Source organism: Monodelphis domestica, chromosome 3, assembly GCF_027887165.1.
Source record: "Monodelphis domestica isolate mMonDom1 chromosome 3, mMonDom1.pri, whole genome shotgun sequence".
NCBI classification, from domain to species: Eukaryota; Metazoa; Chordata; class Mammalia; order Didelphimorphia; family Didelphidae; genus Monodelphis; species Monodelphis domestica.
The window spans coordinates 430,255,180-430,277,346 of NC_077229.1; the positions used below are offsets into that span (position 1 = coordinate 430,255,180).

At 37.7% G+C, this 22,167-nt stretch overlaps 1 protein-coding gene across 7 annotated transcripts in view; it reads right to left on the reverse strand.

Annotated features, from left to right (window-relative positions):
* The window catches only part of CCDC68 (coiled-coil domain containing 68), a 70,360-nt gene that overhangs the window by 43,240 nt on the left and 4,953 nt on the right, over positions 1-22,167 (reverse strand). For 3 of the 7 annotated variants that reach the window (XM_007487552.3, XM_007487557.3, XM_056824453.1), the window contains exon 1: positions 13,331-13,572. The exons of 2 other annotated variants lie outside the window; for them this stretch is intronic. The gene's annotated coding sequence lies outside the window, so the exon portion shown is untranslated. Of the gene's footprint in view, positions 1-2,210; positions 2,378-13,314; positions 13,573-22,167 lie in introns of those variants that run through there. 2 more of the 7 variants (XM_007487556.3, XM_007487553.3) reach the window with 2 other exon arrangements.

The following is a 22,167-nucleotide window of genomic DNA, read 5'->3' on the forward strand; positions in this document are numbered from 1 at the left end:
ACTATCCAAGCATCTGCTTTTAGCATAATGCACAGCAAAGAAAGGAGGCCAGATCTCATTCTGTGGATTAAATTTTAGACTAGATAAAACTTTTTAATTTGAAAAATACACAATAAGTCAACAAATATTTATTAAGGATTTACTACCTGCCAGGTACTATACTAAAAACTGTGACCATACAAAGAAGGGCAAAAATGCAATCTGCTCATTTGGGACAAAGACAATATACAAGTAATTATGTATGTACAGAATATATTATTATTGTTCGAAGAGGACCAATGATATCCCAGGAAGATGTCTTGACGTGTATATGCATTGGATTTAAGAGAGGTGGAGTGGCACAAAGTCCTCAGCCTCACTCTCTTTCCTAGTCATCCAAGTCCAGTGGCAGGACACAAGTCAGGACAAAAATGATGGTTGGGATGCAGTGGATGACCTTGACTTCTATGTTTGACCAAGCTCTAGGCACTCCTCAGCTCCTTCTTCTGCCATCTTTATATCCACTGGAACAAACTGTCCTTGTTTGCCCATTCCAGTGGGGGACACCTTTGCATACTAGGGATAGACAGATGCCTGCCAGTGACCTTCTTGGCCCAACCATTATTGGTGTATGGCCACAGCTTCATGGAGCCACAGGTGAGATATGGTTGACGGGTAGCTACCAAAGGTGGATGAGCAGCCCTGAAAAGGGCTCAGCAAGCCCTTACACCAGAGATGCTAGTCCTCCCTGCACACCCCATAACAATCCTAAAGAATATATACAGAGCAGATGGGAGATACACTGATAAAGGAAGGCAAAAAAAAATACATTAATAAATGTTTCAGAGCTATATGCTTCCTCAGGGGAAGCTAAGAGATAAGAAAACCAAGGAAAGTTATGCTATCCAACCTACTTCTAATCTCATATTATTAATTTCTCCTCCTTTTTTCCTTACTTTCCCTTCATCTTTGCTTTTTCTTTTCCCTTACTTAGTTTTTTAAATATCACATAGCTGGAATTCTCAGTACTTCGCTGAAAGATACCATGTAAATTGACAAAACATAAGATGTCAAGAGGAATAAGGTCCTCTATATTCTAAAAACAAACCCCCAAACGTTAAAAACAAGCTTATGGAAAAATTTAATATCATATAAACCTGTTTTGCCATTAAAGTCAAAATCCTTTTTATTTAAAGACTTTCACCGGCAGGCCGGAAACATGAAGGAATTTCTCTTCTCTGGCTGCTGAAATTACCCAGGCCATCAAACACCACAAAAACCCCTTGATGATGAGAGATGATTTCATTTACTACACAGTTCCAAGAGCATCAAAATGAAAGAAAAGCTTAATTTCAACATCTAAAGGCAGTTACAGAGGCAACTACCACTACTATTTTTGGCCTAGGTTCTTTTACTGTACCCATAACCCATTGTTCTTTTAAAAACAAACAAAAAAAAAAGTAAAGCCAAAGAACTGTCACGTGGCATAATGATTCTTGGGGAAAATGTTTCATTTCAGTCTGAGGTAAATCAGCCACATAAGTACTCTACTATATCTAGGTCAGCAGCAGCAGGCTACCACAGGTAGGTAATTGTATTTTCCTAGATTAGTCAGAAAAAGTAGAGCTTCCATCTTACCAGTTTACTTTATTTATATGAAGAGCTACTGAACATTCAAAACAGCTTTCAGGATAAATTAGGTTGGGAACAACTGTGTTCCAGTGGATTGAAAGCCAGCTCTAGAGTCAGAAGGTCCTGAGTTCAAATCTTATCTCAAGACACTTCCCAGCTTTGTGACTCTGGCTTCTTAGCCCTTACTCTTCTGACTTGGAACCAAAGCACATTATTGATTCTAAGATTGGAAGGTTAATAAAACATTTGATTGAAAAAAAGAAATATGCAGGAACCACAGCACATGATAACACAAACAGTGGCATTCATCCTTTGCTGCCCAACCTATTCATGGAGTGCCCCACTTTGAACTTTTTTAAAATCTTTGCAACAAAAAGGTTCTGACTTGTGGGCATAGTTACCACTTTCTCCAACCCGAATATCAGGTGGGAAAATTAAATTGCTTCTGTATCAATTTTTATTGTTCCTATTTACAATTTGTTGATTTTAATCTTTTAACTGCCTAAGTCAAGGCTCTTTGAGCTCCGTTCAGAAATCAGCTGGCCCAGAATGGGTTAAGTTTAAAAATCCATTTGCGCGCATGGCTGCTCTGTTCTTGCCTCGAGGAAATCTCCTTTCTTTGGGGTGTGCAGAGAATCTGGTCCGCAGTCTCTCAGCCTTTCCACCCTCCTTCCAGAATGTGTTCATCTTGCTGCCCAGAGAAGTCCGGCACTCTCTGGCCTCCAACAGGGAACACTTCCCTGTCATTGGCGGAGAGGAGGGGGAGGTCCCAGGCTCCAACCAATCACATTGTTCCCCATGCCTCTGTAACCAGTCCCGTGACTTCACTGACCCTATAGTATTTCCTCATTTACCCTGTTTTGTTCTCTGTCCACATGTCACAGAAAAGAGTCTGGACCTTGTCTACACACAGAGATGGCCATTAACCCATTCTGTTAGTACACGATGCCTCTTTTTAATAAAATGTTCCCTAGCTCAGGGGAAACGTGACTCAGTCTCCCTTTTGTTGAATTTTACTCAAGACAGGGAGAATGTTCTAGAAAATATATGTATGTGTATGGCTATATATAAGTACATATATAAATATATCTCCTTTTTTTTTTTGATTCCACTAAAACATATTTTCCTTAACACTGGCACCATATTAAATAAAAACAGCTAGATGGTAGAATAAATAAGAGTTCCAAGCTCAGTCTGGAAGATTTATCTTCCCAAGGTTAAATCTGGCCTCAGACACTTAGCTGAGTGATCCCGGGCAAGTCACTTAACCCTGTTTGCCTCAAGTTTCCTCATCTGTAAAATGAACTGGAAGAGGAAATGGTAAACCACTCCAACTTCTTTGCCAAGAAAACCTCAAAGGGGCCCCAAAGTGTCAGATATGACTGAACAACAAAAAAGAAAATAAAAATCCAAGGCATATGTTGACCATAATGAAAGACCTTCGTAATTTATGAAAGATATTCTACACCAGGTACTTGCACAATGTAATTTGACCTTTTGTAGAACCTTATAGGACTTTCTAATTAAAAAGGGAATCTTAGATTTGGAAAGTGCTATAGAAATGAAAGATAAACCTATTGTCGTCTGACCTAATCAAATTGTGATCCCTATAAACACAGCCCCTACCTGAGAGCCAGACTGGCAAGAATGGATTACTGGGCTTGGAGTGAAAAAGACAGAAGTTGAAATCCTGACTCAGAAATTTTTCTTACTGTATGATTCTCGTGGGTCATTTAAAATTTCTGTGCTTCAAGTTCTACATCTGTAGAATAGGGATTCCCACAATATCTACCCTCATTATTTTTTATCCAGTTCTAGAAATGCTAGCAATATCAGTGAGAAAAGAGAAATAGATTAAAAATATTTACTGTTATCAATTGTTTTCAGTCATGTCAGAGTCTTTCTGATCCCATTTGGGATTTTCTTGGAAAAAATACTGGAGTGGTTTGCCATTTCCTTCAGATCATTTTACATATGAGGAAACTGAAGTAGAAAGGGTTAAATGACTTCCTCAAGGTCACATTGCTAGTAAGTGTCTGAGTCAGATTTAAAATCAAGTGGATGAGTATTCTTGGTTCCAGGCCTGGTGTTTTCTATCCATGATACAACATAGCTTCCATGAAATTAAATGTTTAAGGGATAAGTAAATAGGAGATAAAACTTCCAATTTGCTGATATGATTATTTACTTGGAAAATCCTAAGGAATCGGCAAAGATACAGATTAAGAAAATTAATCATTTAGGCAAAATTGAAGCTACAAAATTGATCTATAAAAATTAACAGCATTTCTACCAACAGGTACAAAATTCAAAAGGCAATAACAGAAAAGGAAATATTTGACATAACTACAAAATGAATAAAATATCTGGGGACCAATCTACCTAAGCACACAAAAAATACTTGTTTAAATTAAATTACAAAATGTTCTTTAAAGAATAATCTAAATTTCTGGAAAAATATCAGTGCTCATAGCTGTCTCATGACAATATAATAAAAAAGATAATACTACTCATGTTCACTTAGAGTTTTAATGCCAGGTTAAGTGTCAAAGGGATATTTTGATATTTGCTCTCAATAAAATAATAGATTTCATTTGAGGAAATAAATGATCTTAGAAAATCAAGGGAAATAATAGAAAAGTTTAAGAGTCAGACCATAGCACTCCCTGACTTCAAAACTATTATAAAGCAGTAGTCATCCAAGCCTTTTGGTATCCATTAATTTTTTTTAAGTAGATCATTGTAAGAGACTAGCTACAGAAGAAACTGAAATAAACAAATTCAGTAATGCAGTGTTTGATCATTGAGGAAATAGAAATTACTTGGGAAGAAACTCCTTGTTTGATCTGATAAAAGCTGCTGGGAAAACTGTAAAGCAGACTGACAAACTTTACACCATATTCTACAATAAAATCAAAGTAGATATATATCCTTAATAATAAAGATCATGCCACCAAAAACTTAGAAGAGAAACAGATTGTACACCTTACATAGCTATGAGTCAGAGACACATTCTTAACTAAAGAGGAGATGAAAGCAATTACAGAAGATTAAATCATTAACATTACATGAAACTAAAAGTTTGTTTACAAACAAAATGAATGCATCTAGGATAAGAAGAGAAATGGTCAAAAGAGAAACAAATCTTTTTTATAAGATTTCTCTGATAAAAGTTTGGTATCCAAGAAATTCAGAAAATAAATAAATTCATTTATGCATGATATGCATGCATATATAAGTATATATGAGAAAATATGTGCATACATGTAACATGTATATGCACATTATATGAGTAGAATGTGTATATATAATATATAATACACATATACGTGCATTAAAAATAAAAAGCCCTTCCTAATAGATATCCCAAAGGATATCAAGAAGCAGATAAAAAAGAATTGCACACTATTAATAGTCATATGAAGAAATTCTCCAAATTGCTAATAAGAGAGATTAAATCAAAATGACTTTGAGGTCAGAAGGAGCAAACTTCAAATTGGCTAACACAACAAAAGATGAGAATAGTCCACTTAGGAGGAGTGGTAGGAAGGTAAACACATTAGTGCATTGTTGGTAGAGTTTTGAATCAGTGCAACCACTTTGGAAAAAGATTAGGAATTATGCAACCAAAGTGATGAAAATGTCCCTGTCCTTTGACCCAGACATTCCAATATTGGTTTTAAATTCTAAGGAGATGATTGATAAGATTATAATCTTCAAAAAAGAATTACAGCTCTCTCAAACACCAAAATATTTATGAGCAGCACTTTTGGTCCAAAGAATGAGAAACTAAATATATACCTATTAGATAATAGCTATCCAATTGTGGTAGATAAATGAAATGGAATACTATTGGGCTACTAAAAATGATGCTTACACAGGATCATAGAAAGATTTACAATATGTGATTCAGAATGAAGTTAGCAAAGCCAAGAAAACAAAAATGTGCAATGGTGATAACAATGTAAATGGAAGAAAAAAATCAGAAAACAATCAAGAGTGAATGCTGTAAAATGATAAAGAACAAGCATGGTCCCAAAGCAGAGATATGAGAAGATACTCTCAATCCCACTCCTTTATAGAACTGGGAGGTCCACAGTTGTTGAACATTCCATATATGTTCAAACCTTGATGATGTTGAAAACCTTGTTTTCCTGACTTTTTTCTCGTTCCACTTTTTCTTTTAAAAACCTTATGTGTCATATAAAACCCAGTGGAATTTTACGTTGGCTACGGCAAGGGGGAGGGGGTTAGAGAAGAACATGAATCATGTAACCATAGAAAAATATTCTAAATTCATTAATTAAATAAAAATTTTTTCTATTAAAAAAGAAAAATAAATTAAAGCTTTAGTTGTCATAAGGGATGACTCTGTAAGGGTTAAGCTTACTGGGTGAAATTCTAGAGATGCAAAAAAACAAAATATATCAATAAAATGTTATATTACCCAGTGGAATTGTGCATCAGATATGGGAGGGGGGTGAGGGGAGAGGAGGGAAAGAACATGAGTCTTGTAACCATGGAAAACTATTCTTTTTTTTTTTTTTAAACCCTTACCTTCCGTCTTGGAGCCAATACTGTGTATTGGCTCCAAGGCAGAAGAGTGGTAAGGGCTAGGCAATGAGGGTCAAGTGCCCAGGGTCACACAACTGGGAAGTGTCTGAGGCCAGATTTGAACCTAGGACCTCCCATCTCTAGGGCTAGCTCTCAATCCACTGAGCTACTGTAAAGATTAAAATTTAGGGGAGAGGGGGAGACTGAGGCAGGTAGAAATTAGTTTCTCTCTACAAGGAGTACAATATTTTTTAGAGGTTTATTAAAGGTTAAAGATTAAGAATATACAAGTAAGAAACATGTGCCTAGGCCAGAGGCCTAGACAAAATAACCTCACATCATGGAAGAGACGCCTCTGCTCCAAAAACGGAAGTCCAAAAGCCCCGAGCCCTTCAAAAGCCTTTGCTTAAATATCTTCTCGATCTCGGCCCAGGTGAGATTACAAGGCATTCTGGGGAAGTGGAGCAAAGGCTCATGGGGATTGTAGTCCTGTATTCGAGTCTATTTTTTACATCCCCCCCGTGTGATCATTTGTGGAAAAATTAATTTTTCCCCAAAAGGATCATAAAAACATAATAAACTTAAAAGATTACAATAGTGTGAGGATAAGAGAAAAAAGAATAAAACCAATAATTTCTGAACACATTGACAAAAAGCCAGTTAGGGGGCAGTCCCCTTTGGCATAAAGGTATACATACAAATAAATGTTCAATCAACCACACCCAAAGTTCAATTTTGTGCAACTTGTGGTCTGGAGGCTTCTTCATAGTGTCTTCTCCAACAGTTCAGTTCTGGATTCAGAGAGGGAGCATCTTCTTTACCTAAAATTCTTCTGAAAAGGAATTTAAACTTGCAATTTAAATAATGATTTTTTTTACATTCCCCCGTGTTGTGGGTGATTGAAAGATTCAGAATCAGTTAGGGATGCATGGCTGAGGTATGAGGTATATGAATCAATTGGCAAGAGATATTAAAAAGACATCAGAAAATCCAAAAGAAAAGAAAAATTTCTGGATGAAAATATAGACTATCAAAGTCTTATGTGTAAAAATTCCAAGTAGAAGAAAAATAAATCTATAACAGGTCCTTCAATCAGGGCCCAATCAAAATGATCTAAGTAATGATGCATTTACCCAATCAGCGCCAGGACTACAGAAAGGTACCACACTATGAGAGGCAGAAAAGAAAGGGACCAGAGTATATAAGCCAAACTGTAAAGATTAAAATTTAGGGGAGAGGGGGAGACTGAGGCAGGTAGAAATTAGTTTCTCTCTGCAAGGAGTACAATATTTTTTAGAGGTTTATTAAAGGTTAAAGATTAAGAATATACAAGTAAGAAACATGTGCCTAGGCCAGAGGCCTAGACAAAATAACCTCACATCATGGAAGAGACGCCTCTGCTCCAAAAACGGAAGTCCAAAAGCCCCGAGCCCTTCAAAAGCCTTTGCTTAAATATCTTCTCGATCTCGGCCCAGGTGAGATTACAAGGCATTCTGGGGAAGTGGAGCAAAGGCTCATGGGGATTGTAGTCCTGTATTTGAGTCTATTTTTTACACTACCCAGCTGCCCCCATGGAAAACTATTCTAAATCATTTAATTAAATAAATTTTTCAAAAATAAATTAATTAAAATAAAATAAAATTTTATATTGAAAGTAAGTCAAAGCCACTTCAACAATATTTGACTGAGCCTGAAAAATAACAATGCAATGAACATAATTACAAGAGTTTAAATGAGGTGAAGTAACACTGAAGTAGGCCATTTTGTTTTACCTTATATTATAAAATGCTGTGGGATTCTGGAGTTCTCTTTATTTTATCAATCTTAACTAGTAAAATGGTTGATTAATCTACCATTCTCAATCTGTAAACAATATTTTTCCACATGGAATTTTCAACAAAGAAATAACTGCAGCCCAAGAGTCATGACCCAATTTCAATTATATAATATGTCAGGAGGTAGATTCAATTTATGTTTATCTCCAGTTTTCAACTGATAGCTTGAAAATGAAATAAAATTCTGTATTTTAATTAACTTTTATTTATTCTGTGAGCTAGAAAATCTCAGCACAGATTCAAACTTCTAAAAATTCTTCAAGGTCTAATTTCTACCTCCTCTCTATGGGTCTCATTCCAATAGCTCATCATGGTGGGGAGATTTTAAAAGGCTTTATTGGCTAACAGCAAACCAATAGGTTCTATCAAATTGGCATGGCTTCAAATATGGGCTTGACAACAAGTCATATCTTCTATTAAAGCATAAGCCTATTGTACAAACTGGTATACATTACTAGAAAAACTGAACCAAAGCTACATTGACAACATTTCTATAAATGAAACTAGAAGGCAAATAGAAGTTACAGATGCATGAAAGGACAGCTTACACATTTCTCCTGAAAGAAGCACATAAAAGATCTGAGAACAAGAGATATCATTTTATAACATTAAATCAAGAAGGGCTGTGCTGGAATCCTGCCTCAGATATTTTATATTAAGATATTGTTGGACTTTACTACCTACTAGGGATCCCCACTGATATATGTGAAAAAGTTGAAAAGTGGATTCTTGAAGATTATAGCAGGCTAAAGGTGACACTTGGATTTCTCTTATAGAAAGGAGAAAAGCTTGCTTCCAAATGGTTCCTATTAGTTTTCCCCTGCTTCCAATCTTTATATCAGTTGAGGCTCTTGGCGTCAATGGCCAAATTTAATCAGTCTTTGTGTTAGGATCTATGGAAAAAAAATCTATTTGTCCAAGTCCATGTTCGAAAGGGTATCTTTTAGATAAACATTTTATACGCTAAAATTTTTTGTCTCCTAATACATGTGAGGGTGGAGAATGAATCGAATAATGAGCAAGCGAACAATAAGGAATTTTTTAAAATGCTAAATAAATTTTATTGATGAATTTCATTTTTACATTACCTACATGTATGTATCCCTCTCACTCATAAAAATCCTTATGAAAAAGAGAGAATGACAGAGAATGAGGAAGACAAAGCAAGATAGAGAAAGACAGAGACAAAAAGAACAGGACAGAAGAAGTAGAACAAAAAAAAATGAGAGAGAGAGAGAGAGAGAGACAAAGGCAGAGACAGAAAGAAAGAAGCAGACAGAAACACAAAAAGACAAAGAGACAGAGACAGAGAAAATGACCAAGTTCAGCAATATTAACCAACCCCTCAAAAATATTTGACACTATTTGACAAAAACTGCTGGGAAAATTGGAAAAGTTTCAGAGAGATTAGGGTTAGATCAACATCTCACCCTATACCAAGATAAATTCAGAATCGGTAAATGACTTAAATATAAAGAAGGAAATTATAAGTAAATTAGGTGAACACAGAATAGTATACCTGTCAGATCTATGGGAAAGGAAAGAATTTAAGACCAAGCAAGAGACAGAATATTACAAAATGTAAAATGAATAATTTTGATTACATTAAATTTAAAAGTTTTTGTACAAATAAAACCAATGCAACCAAAATTAGAAGGGAAACATAAAAGTTGGGGAGAAATCTTTTTAAGAAAAACCTCTGACAAAGGTCTAATTTCCCAAATTTATAAGGAGCTAAGTCAATTATACAAAAAAATCAAGTCATTCTCCAATTGATAAATGGGCAAAGGACATGAACAGGCAGTTTTCAGTTAAAGAAATCGAAACTATTAATAAGCACATGAAAAAGTGTTCTAAATCTTTTATAATTAGAGAAATTCAAATCAAAACAACTCTGAGGTATCACCTCACACCTAGCAGATTGGCTAATATAGCAGCAAAGGAAAGTGATAAATGCTGGAGGGGATGTGGCAAAGTTGGAACATTAATGCTTTGCTGGTGGAGTTGTGAATTGATCCAACCACTCTGGAGGGCAATTTGGAACTATGCCCAAAGGGCGATAAAAAGCGGTCTGTCCTTTGATCCAGCCATAGCACTGCTGGGTTTGTACCCCAAAGAGATCATAAGGAAAAAGACTTGTACAAGAATATTCATAGCTGCGCTATGAATAGCGTAGCAAATAGGTAGCAAAAAAAATTGGAAAATGAGGGGATGCCCTTCAATTGGGGAATGGCTGAACAAGTTGTGGTACATGTTGGTGATGGAATACTGTTGTGCTCAAAGGAATAATAAAGTGAAGGAATTCCATGGAGACTGGAATGACCTCCAGGAAGTGATGCAGAATGAGAGGAACAGAACCAGGAAAACATTGTACACAGAGATTGATACACTGTGGTACAATGTAATAGACTTCTCCATTAGTGGCAATGCAGTGATCCTGAACACCTCGGAGGGATCTATGAGAAAGAACACTATCCACATTCAGAAAAAGAACTGTGGGAGTAGAAACACAGAAGAAAAACATGATTGATCATATGGTTCAATGGGTACATGATTGGAGATGATGACTCTAAATGATCACTCTGTTGCAAATAGTAATAATATGGAAACAGGTTTTGAACAATGATACATATAGGGGCAGCTGGGTAGCTCAGTGGATTGAAAGCCAGGCCTAAAGATAGGAGGTCCTGAGTTCAAATATGATCTCGGACACTTCCCAGCTGTGTGACCCTGGGCAAGTCACTTGACCCCCATTGCCTAGCCCTTACCACTCTTCTGCCTTGGAGCCAATACACAGTATTGATTCCAAGATGGAAGGTAAGGGTTAAAAAAACAAAACAAAAAAAAACAACAAAAAAAACAAGGATACATGCAAAACTTGGGGGAACTGCTCATCAGTTCCAGGAGGGGCAAAATATTAAGTTCCTAAAACCTTACTATGGAGGAAGACTAAGTTAATGAAACTAAATGGCCAGTGAGGTAGAAGGAATAACTGCTACCTCTACATGGAGAAAGCGATAAAAAATAGAGGTAGTTCAAGAGATGAACTTCCCTGAATCCATAGTTTTAAAGGGGATTTATCAGGCTAAGGAAGAAGAAAGCTTACAAGCCAGTACTAGTAAGGTTAAGCTTGTCTGCTGTTCCTTCTCTGGTCAGAGATCAAAGCCATAAATATTATCTTAGTGTTGTGTAACCATGGAAAAGTATTCTAAGTTAATTAATTAAATAAAAATGAAAAATCTAAATGAAAAAAAAATATTTGACACTCTCTAAAGTGTTCCACGCCCACAGTCCTCCCACCACTGCAGAGGGAAGAGGTACCTTTAACTTCATAGCACTGGTAACCATCTAGGCTGTAGTACCCCCACCCCCACCCATCCAAACTGTCCAAATTTCAACAAATGTTTTCCTGACTGAAATCATGCAGTTTGCAAAACTGTGCACATGGTGCTGTATAAACGAAATTCACTGGCATAATACAACTTAGCAAGGAGTCTTGGCTATTATGGCTAGTATATTTTCATTTACACTTGTTTCACAGAAATCAGTGAGTCTAATAAGACAAACAAGGAGGCACGGGGATTTTCTCTTTCTAGGTGTATTGCTCCCTCGTGCATGGCTCTACAAGAGAAATTGGCACCCATTGATCTTAAGTGAAATCTCACCATGAAACTGTATACACACCAGCCAACAGAGTTTTTCTATTGCTACTAAGGGCCTCCATTCATGTACCGTGCTCATTGCCATAAATCCTGGGACCCAACAGAGCCCCAAAGAGAAATACATACATGTGTACATACATATACAGCATTATTATTTTTTTAAACCTTTACCTTCCATCTTAGAATCAATACTGTATATTAGTTCCAAGAGAAAAGAATGGTAAGGGTTAGGCAGTGAGGGTTAAGTGACTTCTCCAGGGTCACACAACTAATAAATGTCTGGAAGCTAGATTTAAATTCAGTATTTCCTGTCTCTGGGTCTGGCTCTCAATCCACTGAGCCACCTAGCAGCCCCACCACAGTATTTTATTTCTGAAAAATGAGAATCAGTATATACATTGAACAGGTATTAATTATCATCTAAATTCTCACTGTGGAGAATGATCTCATAGCTCCAAAATGAAAAGCCAATCACTCTCTTACCGATTGTTTTAGGGAGGGGAAGGGACTCCTTGACAATCACTTCCTTTTCTGATTATACAAAAGAGGGAAAAGACTTATCTTTCTTCAAAGTTATTCATTTAAATAACTGACATTTAAATATGAAAAAGAAAAAAGAAAGCTACAAGGAATACTCTTCTTTTTGCTGTTCTCAAAGTTTGGATAGGTCTGGAATGAGTGGGAAAAAGATTATGTGGAGAGCATTTATGATAACTCCCAATTATCTTTGTGTCTACTGAATTCAAATTTCAAAAATGGCTCTCCGGGTTTGAAAACTCCACTTAAATGCTTCTTATTACAGAGAATGCCACAGACAGGATCAGCAGAAAAGTTTTAAAAACTAGGAAAAGGACAACCAACATAGTACAGTGGTTCCATTGTCTTTATTAGTGAAAAGTTTTTTGTTTTTAATTTACAGATCTTTTCCATCCTTCTGCTGTTTGTCATCTACCTTCTGGGTCTATCTTTAAATCTGCTACAGATGATTTTGCTTGTTTTTGTCTTGTCAAGATTCCTTTAAGTAGATTTAAGCTGGATGCTAAGAAAAAACAACAACCTAGTAAGCAGAGCTATCCAAAGTCACTCACATTAAAAGTCTTTAAAGTATAAGGACCACTTGCCAGACAAGATGTAAAGGAAAGGGGGCAGCTAAGGTGGCTCAATGGATGAAGAGTCAGGAGGTCCTGGGTTCAAATTTGAACTCAGACACTTCCTAGCTGTGTGATCCTAGGCAAGTTACTTAACCCCCATTGCCTAGCCCTTACCACTCTTCTACCTTGAAACCAATACATAGTTGGTTTCAAGAAGGTGAAGGTGAAGACAGAAGGTAAGGATTTGGGGGTGGGGGGAATGTAAAGGGAATTCTTGTTTATATTTGGGTTGGATTAGATGACCTTGAAGTCCTTTTCAATTTCAAGATTCTGTCATTTTCAGTCAACACAATTGATTTAGAGGTATAGATTCTGCTATATCTATTGATTTTTTATACCACTTATTTTACCCAGGAGAATAAAACACAGCCTCAAATGAAATGTCTCCCACCCACTTTAAAATCATGTAATTTTCTATGACAAGTACAGTGATGGAGATCACTTTATTCCATAAGGCACTAAATATCCACATTATTTGAAGATTAAAACAAAAAGGCATACAATGAAAGATGCTAACCAAAGTCATGGACGATATCCTACAGAGAGTTCAGCTTAAGAGGAATTCTCTGTTGATGGTCAGTTCTCCAGATGTCCCTACTTTGAAGCGCCATGGTATTAACAGTATCATGCCCTCCATGAGAGCCAAAATTCAAAAGGACTCAGCCTCACCATCCCTAATTAAAAACAAAGCAGATGAAAAATGAGTATTCTGAAGATTACATTATGCAGGTGAAAGGCAGTCTACCAGAGTAGCTGGTCCTTTTTCCAAGAAAACCATGAGGTCACAATGAGTGACAGCGTCACTTGCATGTGAACTGACTTAAGTGAGGCGGAGCTGCTCTAAGCTGTCAGCCTCACTCTCTCTCTTCTGGACTACAGAAGTCAGGACCACCAGTGATGGCCCAGGCCCCAGTGGATGATGTGGTACCTGATCCAGCTCTAGATGCTCCACAGTGCCTGCTTCAGCCTCCTTCCTGGCCATCAGGACCATCTGTTCTCATCCACCCATTCCCTGGGGAAGTCCCAGCATGCATGGACAGATATTTCCCCCTTGAGAGGTTTGAGTTTTCCTGAGATGTGTCCCCAGGGCACGCCATGGCTTCTTGGAGTCGAAGGTGAGACACAGGTGAGAGATAGACACTGAGGACTAAGCAAGCCCTCACACAGGGTTCTAGTCCTCCCTGTACACCCATGAAAATGGGTGTGGATTTCATCCTCATGCTGTCACAGAAATAAAATCTAAATCATTTCATATATAATAAATTTTTGTTTGGTTTGGGTCATGGTAAGACCAGTGATCTCATTGTTATAGGGAATTTCCAGGGAAGAAATTCCCTCCATAAAGCACATTAACCAGTGTTCAAAAAATTAAAAGTTGAAGAAATTGAGGCAACCAGAGGTTAAGTGACTTGCCCAGGGTTACACCTGTCAATATCGGTCAGAGGCAGGACTTGAACTTCAGCTTTCCTGACTCAGAGACTCACCATCAGGTATGTCATAATATCACTCACCTAAAATAATTTGTATAATATAAACAAAATAATTTGAAACACAGAAGAAAAAGAATTGTTTGATCACATGGTTTGACAGGGATATGATTAGGGAATGTGGACTCTAAACAATCTGTCCATTGCAAATATTAATAATATGGAAATAGGTCTTGATCAATGACACATGTAAAACTCAGAACTTCTCGTTGACTATAGGAGGGAGGAGGTGAGGGAAAGAACATGAATCATGTAACCATGGAAAAATATTCTTAATTAATTAAACTTAATTAAAAAGTAATCAATAATTCAAAAATAAGTAAATATACAATGTTTTAAAAATAAAAATGTTTAATTTTACCCAGTGAAAAAATACAGCTTTAAATGGAGCTTAAGCAGTAGTAACAACACCAAATTAAATGAAAACATAATTTGAGATGCCTGGTCCCCAAGTGTTACTCTAAATAAGTGCAGGTATATTACATTCTACTTCCTCCAAAGCAACATCACAAGCTGGACTGAGGCAGTCAACACTTTGTAATTAGGACCTCAATCCACTTTCCTCTCCCTCCCCCATCATACACACACATTACTAGACTAGCAAGGAAGTAGGGGACTTTCAAGTCAGGGCTGGATTCCTTTCACCTGACAAACAGATAACCTGTGATCATCATCCCCTCTGGTCTGTTTCTCTTATGTAAAGGATCATTGCCTAAAGCAGTCTAGTTAAATTTAATTTAATCCCTTGACCCTCCTAACACATTCCTGTAATACAATATGTCATTGGAAAAGGATTAAAAATCCCAACTAATTTACTGTGAATTTGCTACAGCTATAACAGTTTTAGCACTATTTCATATTTCACAATGGCACTTCGAAATAAGGACATCTGGAGAACTGACCATCAATAGAGAGATCCTCATAAGCTGAATTCTTTGTAGGATATTATCCATGACACTGGTTAGCAAAACATACATATGAAATAATATATGGCATTGTTAGAAAATTCTTTATAATAAACAATATGAACAAATATATAATATAAATTAATATGCAATATAATAAATTTCTATAATCTGATATAATATTTAATATAAAATATAATAAGTGTGTAATATGTACTATAGCAAATATATACAATAATTTTTTTAACCCTTATCTTCCATCTTAGAGTCAATACTGTGTTTTGGCTACAAGGCAGAAGAACAACAAGCAACAAGGGGGCTAGGCAATGGGGATTAAGTGTCTTACCTAGGATCCTAAAACAACAAAGCCACATTTGAACCTGTATTAAAAGGGAGGTTAATTTGTACTAGAGAGGATCAGTCTTTCAGTATAGAGAAGGGGAATGAGAGGAGAACCCCCTTCACAAAGTGGGGTTCAGGGGAGACAGCTGATGTTTAGGGTTGGCTCAGAGAGAGGAGAGGGGATTTGAAGATTTTCCCCTTTCTGTCTTCCCTCCTTAGCTAAAGCTGCTCTCCCCAATTTGCTCTTGCCCCTTTTGTCCCCCCTCCACTACTGGAGACCAAAGGGTCTCCCCTTGATTCCTTCACTCACACTCAGCTTGGGGAACAGATAACTTTTAATGTCAACTCAATCAAGTAATACAAAAGAAATAACGGGCAGGGAAGAATGGGAAAAGGAAAAGTGGGGAAAGGGGTCCCCATCTCTATCTAAACCCTTTCCCCTCCCTCTTCAAGTTGGGGGTGGGGGGGACTCAGGCCTTGGCAGCCTGAGCCCCCCTGAGAAAGTCAGGTTGACTCACCCCTGGGCAACAGGAGCTGAGGTAAAGTCTGCTCAGGTTTCTCTTCAGAAAGTCCCTTCAATTGGGAAATGTTGGGGGAAAAGATTTCCAGTCACCAGCAGGAAAAGTGGGTAATCCTCAGGAGAAAATCTTTTTCCCACCTTCTGTCTTCAGCTTCTCAAGACCTAGAGCATCCAACTCCTCTATCAGCCAGTCTTCTCCTCCACCAAATTCCCATCTCTTGGGGCCCCTCCCCCACCAAGGTAATCAATTTCACACACTCTTCAGCCTGGCAATTTCTTTAGTGCCAGCCTCTGTCACAAACTCAGGACCTCCTGACTCCAAGCCTGGCTCTCAATCCACTGAGCCATCTAGGTACCCCCCCACACCCCATCTATTTTGATATTTCTGTTATGCTAAATGTATTGCATTTGATTCGATATTTTAAATTTGAAAGCAGAGCGCCTGATGTCCACCGAACAGGTTCCATAGAAATTCAGGTTCACCAGGGTGCAAAGTAGGGCAAGGCAGAAGAAAGAATGTGACTGTATCAGGTGCCACCAGGCATGCCCTTGATTGAATGTATGCTCTGGGTCATTCAGGACAATAAAACCCTGCTGTTGGAATGGCACACTAGGCATTCTCATCGATTTTCCACTTGGCACAAAGCCTTAATTGACAGAAAATATACCAGACAACAGAGTCAGAATAAAAAAGGCTAGAGGGGCCCAGCTACAATCTAACAGTGGGAAGTGTAAAGTGTTACACTTGTATAGAAAAAAATCAACTTTCACAAGTAGACAGGTAAGACACACCCATACAGTTATTGTTCTGAAAAAGGTGAGCCTCTGAGGGGACTCCAAACAGATATAAATGGGATGTGGCAGATAAATAAGCTAATCTGATGCTGGGCTGAATTCCAAAGAGCCAAGCTCACAGATAAAGGGAAGGTGACAATCTTATTGTCATCTGTTCTCACCAAATTTCATCTGAAATACTGAATTCAGTTCTGGACTAGATGGTTAAAGAAGGATAATGAAAAAATGGAGAATGTCCATATCAGTCCCCTCAAGGACAGGGGCTGTCTTTGGCTTCTTTTTGTCTCTCCAAGGCTTAGCTGCCTCTGGAGGAGGTGCTTCATAAATGTTTATTGACTGATTGGAGGGCCTTGAGTTCAAGTCCTAAGAAAAATGCTTGAAGGAAATGGGGCCCACTTAGGAGAAGAACATTTGAGGGTTCAGGGAAGGGGGGCACTCCCGAAGAGCTGCTCTTAAATATGAGAAAGGCTGTCCTATAAAAGAGGAATTTAATTTGCTCTGTTTGGCCCAAAAGAAGCAGAACTTGAAGGTGAGAGTGGGAAATGCAAGGAGATCAATGGATGTGGTGGAGGATGGATGGGGAGATCCAAAAAATAAGAGCTATCCAAAAGTGGAATGGGCTGTCTCAAGAGGATGGGCTCCCCTTCATTGGAAGGTCTTCCTGCGGAGAGGGAATGATCACTTGTGGGATCTGTGAGGCTGAGAGTTCCTTGTGTAGAGTCTAGAAAGAAACCCCTTCCTGCTCTCACTCATGACATGACCTTTAGAGAATGGTCCTTAACATGAATGATAGCTAGAAATAATAAGGAAGTAGTTTTGTGTGTGTTTTCTTTTGGAATATGGCTAATGTGGACATTTTTTGCATGATTTCACACATTTAATGGATATCTCTGTTCTTGCCTCCTCAATGGGTAAAAGAGACAAGGGTGAGGGAGAGAATTCAGAACTCAAAATTTTTTTTAAAGAAATATTAAAAAGAAATAATAAATTTTATTTAAAAAGAAAAACAACAATAGCTAGTATTTGTATAGTATTTTAAGGTTTGCCAAAAGCTTTTACAAATATTACTTCATTTGATCCTTACAAAAAACACTGGACACAATTATTATCATCTCCATTTTTTTTTTATTTTTTGGGGAAACTCTTACCTTCTAATTAGTATAAATACTAACAAACTAAAATTGAAGCTTCAAGAAAATAAAATATTCACAAAATATTTTTTAAAAAGAAAGAAAAAGAAGAATGATAAGGGCTCGGCAAATGGGAGCTAAGAGACTTGCCCAGGGGTCACATAGTTAGGAAGTACCCGAGTCCAGATTTGAACCTATAAACTCCCATTTCTAGGTTTGGAACTCAATCCATAGAACCACTTGCTGCCCCTTATCCTCCCTATTTTAGAGATGAGGTAGCTGAAAGGAAGTGACTTACCCCAGGTCACATAGCAAAGCCATGCCAGAGGCAAGATCTGAAAGCAGGTCTTCCTGACTCCAGATTCAGTGCTCTCTCCATTGTAACATTTAGAAGCCTCCCAATTCTTTGCCTTTTAAAATTGTTAATCACTTTAGGAACTGCCCCAAAGGGCAAAATTAGGTAGTAATATGTGATTAAACTGAATAGCAAAAGAAACAACATAGGAACTAATACAAGAAACTATTTAAAGTATCTTCAAACTGTGAATTTTAGATTTACTCCACCCTGCTTAGTCCTTAGAATTCAAGCAACCAGAAATGTATACACCCCCACTTAAGGATGAAGTGTTGGGGAGGAAGGTCTATGACCCGCATGTGCTAGCAAGTGACAAATCAGAAACAACTGACTGACCCCTGGGCTGTCCAAAGCCAAGTTTAAGCCACCATTGGTACATGTGAGACACAGGAAGTGATGTAAAGAACTGCCTTTATATTTTGAGTCACTTCCTGTGAGAGGGACTTTTTGACCTTAGCAGTGGGACTTGACTTGGAAGAGCTCTGGCATGGAACTTCACACTGTTTCCCTTAAACAACCATGTGGTGAGTGTTAAGGCCTACTCCCCTTTTCCTTGGCTCTTTCTGGAGGCACTAGCCTCCAAGGAGGCCCCTCATCTTGGAGGCGGCCTCATGGCTGGAAGCTGAGCTAGATTTAATCTTCTGGGAAGACCCCTTGGCTGAGGCCTCTGAAATCCCCCTAACTCAGACTAGGCTGTATCAGATCTTCTTCCTTCCCTCTCTCTCTCCCTCATTCTTAATTTCTTCCTTCTTTTGCAAATAAACCACCATAAAATTACATTCTGACTTGAGTAATTCATTGGGATTTAGAATTTAAATCCCTGGCAACCACTAAAAAATATATTCTGTCTCAACCCTAAAATTTACCCTTAACAAAACTACTAGGAAATGGGCAGATAGCACAGTGGATAGAGTACTAGACATGGACAAATGCTAGGAGCTAGGAATCAGATTCTCCTTCGTTTGCCCTGCCTCAATTATAGTGCTGAAAAAAGCAAGCATAGATCTGGGATCAAAGTACTAAATAACATCTTGCCTCTCCTCAAATCACCACCCTGGAGCCCCCCAAAAAAGTTAGGGTTCTGCCCTAGTACACCTCAGAGATAGGCCTTTTCTTGTACAAAAAGGGACAGCCAAGAAGTCATCTATGGTGCTGCCATGTCCTCACCCCAATCTGGACCTGCACAGGGGCTCTGCAGCATCCCCTCTGCTTATAGCCAGCCAAAGAGAATCCCTAAATCAGTCTCATTTGAACTTTTGTGTTGTGTCCATTTTCTCCTTCCCCCTTCAGAGTGTGGATGCTTGGATAGCTTTTGTCCCCAAAATAAGAGTTAAATGGGTCTGAAAAGTGTTGGATTTCAATTTAAAAGTCCTAGAACTCACACAAAGAACACTCATTGGAACTGCTGCAGAAACTCGCCCTAATTAACCTTGATTTAGAGTTTCCCTACAACAGTGAAATCACACAGGCCTGGGCCTAAAACAAAACAAAACAAAACAAACAAAAAAAAACACCCTACTCTCTCCATAGAAGCTATCATTATTATTATTTTTGCTTCCCTAACACAGGGCTCTACATTGAGTATAATTAATACCCATCGACAACTGTTAAAAAATTTGGGGGACATTCAGAAGGAATTTTGCTTAAACACATAAGCATATGCTATAAAGGAAAAAATATGAGAGTCTCCTGAGGAAGTGTTAGAGGGCTGTGAGTGATAAGATGAAAAACAGTGGCCAAGCTCCAGTTCAAACCAGTTGAGTCTGAAAATACCCAGAGTTTTCCCTGGAATGGAGGAGGGAAGCTAACCTAACAATGCAATGAAGGAGTTGTCCTGTGTAATCAGTAAGGCATTTTATAATTATAAAGAAATCTTATATCAGTAGCTGAATCAGAGATTAATTGTCCCATTTACCATTTCTAATGAAGAGTTTCTTTGGTGAGTTTTTGTTTTGTTTTGCTTTTTGTTGTTTTTAGTAGTAAATGATTAATACTAAGTTACCAGAAGCAAAAAGGGGAACCAAATAAAAAGCACTTCAAAATGCCTCAAAATCAGACAAAGACAGATATAAAAGGGGTAGTGGGCCATACTCTAAGGCAGAGGACCTAAGTTCTAATTACAGTTTTGCAAGTAATTAACTCTCTGAGACTCAGTTTTCTCATCTGTAAAATGAAGAAATTGGGTTCTATAATCACTAAGGTCTCTCTTAGTTACAATAATAGCTAATAGATACTAGCTGTGTGATTCTGGCCAAATCATTCTACCTTGTTTGCCTCAGTTCCCTCCTCTGCAAAATGAGTAAATGGGGCTATATAATCATGAAGGTCTCTTTTAGTTACAATAATTGCTAATATGATTCTGGGCCAGTCATTCTACTTTGTTTGCCTCAGCTTCTTTATCTGCAAAATAAGCTGTTAAAGAAAATGGCAAACCAATCTTTGTAAGAAAACCCCAACTGAGGTCATGAAGAGTTGGACATGACTGAAAATAACCAAACAAGTATATTTATAAAGGACTTGCTATTTGTCAGGCACTGAACTGAGTGCTTTACAATTAATATTTTATTTGATCCATCAACTTTGTGACAGGTAGGTACTATTATTCTTCCTGTTTTACAGATGAAGAAACTGAGGCAAAGAGAAGTTAAGTGATTTGTCCAGGGTCACACAGCTAGTAAGTGTCTGAGGCACATTTGAACTCAGGTCTCCCTAGCTTTCAGTTCTATTTACTGGTCTATTTTGCTATAGCTAAATTAATTCTAGCTAAGTCCCTTGTACCTAGGATCCCTCTTCCATTAAAGAAGTGAAATGAATGCTAAATCACCAAAAAGAATAAAATAAATGACCCCAAAGTACAACCAGGAATTTACATGGCCTGGGTTCAATATTGGAAGCTATTCATTAAAGTCTCTTGTTTAGTTTGAGCCCCCATGTTGGGTTTCCCCTATGACAATGATTATGAACTATTAAGTACCCAAACTGCAACCCTCATGCCACATGTAAGCCCCACCCACCCAGCCCTTACCCCAGACAGGAGAGGGAAGAAGCACTCCCATTGGTTGCTGGGTGGAGGGACAGGTCATGTGAGAAATGTTCTCAGGCTTGTGTGGAGACAGGAAGGGCATACATGCCATAGGTTTGCCACCCCAGGACTAGGACAACAGGATGTCTATACCTCCACAAGGATAGGAAATGGTAGGAAATAATGAGAAAACTTTTATTTTCAAGCCCATAATATGTGAAGACAACCCTTCTATTTCTAAGTGGGCCTTCCTCTCCTCCATGGTCCTGTATAGTCCCCTAAGCCAAAGGTATCAAACACAAATCCACAAGAGACCAGCAACAGTTCTGAGTGCTTCAGAAACCAGATTAAAATATAATTGGGAATATTTGACAAAGTAATTAAAAAGTATAAGATATATTACATTTTAAAACTAAATCAATATGCTGTCAACATCCTTATTTTTGGTTTAGTGCCCTCCCCCCATTTGAGTTTGATACTACTTATGGAAAACTACATATTTATGCTATTTGTGTTCTTTTTTAAAATTTCTTTTATAAACTATTTCCCAATTATGTTTTAATCTGGTTTTCCCAGAGTATTCATGTTGATAGCTTTATTCTAGATATATAGTACCACTGAAGGAATGAAATCGATTCTATATAATTTTATAATTGATCTTGTTTACAATTAATTTTGTTTTATAATTGTCAAAGTCACAATTCTTTATCTCTGAACTTATTTCAAAAATTCAACTGGCCTAGAATGAGTTAAGTTTAGAAATCCAGTTCTGCTAATCACAGTTCTATTCTTGCCTCA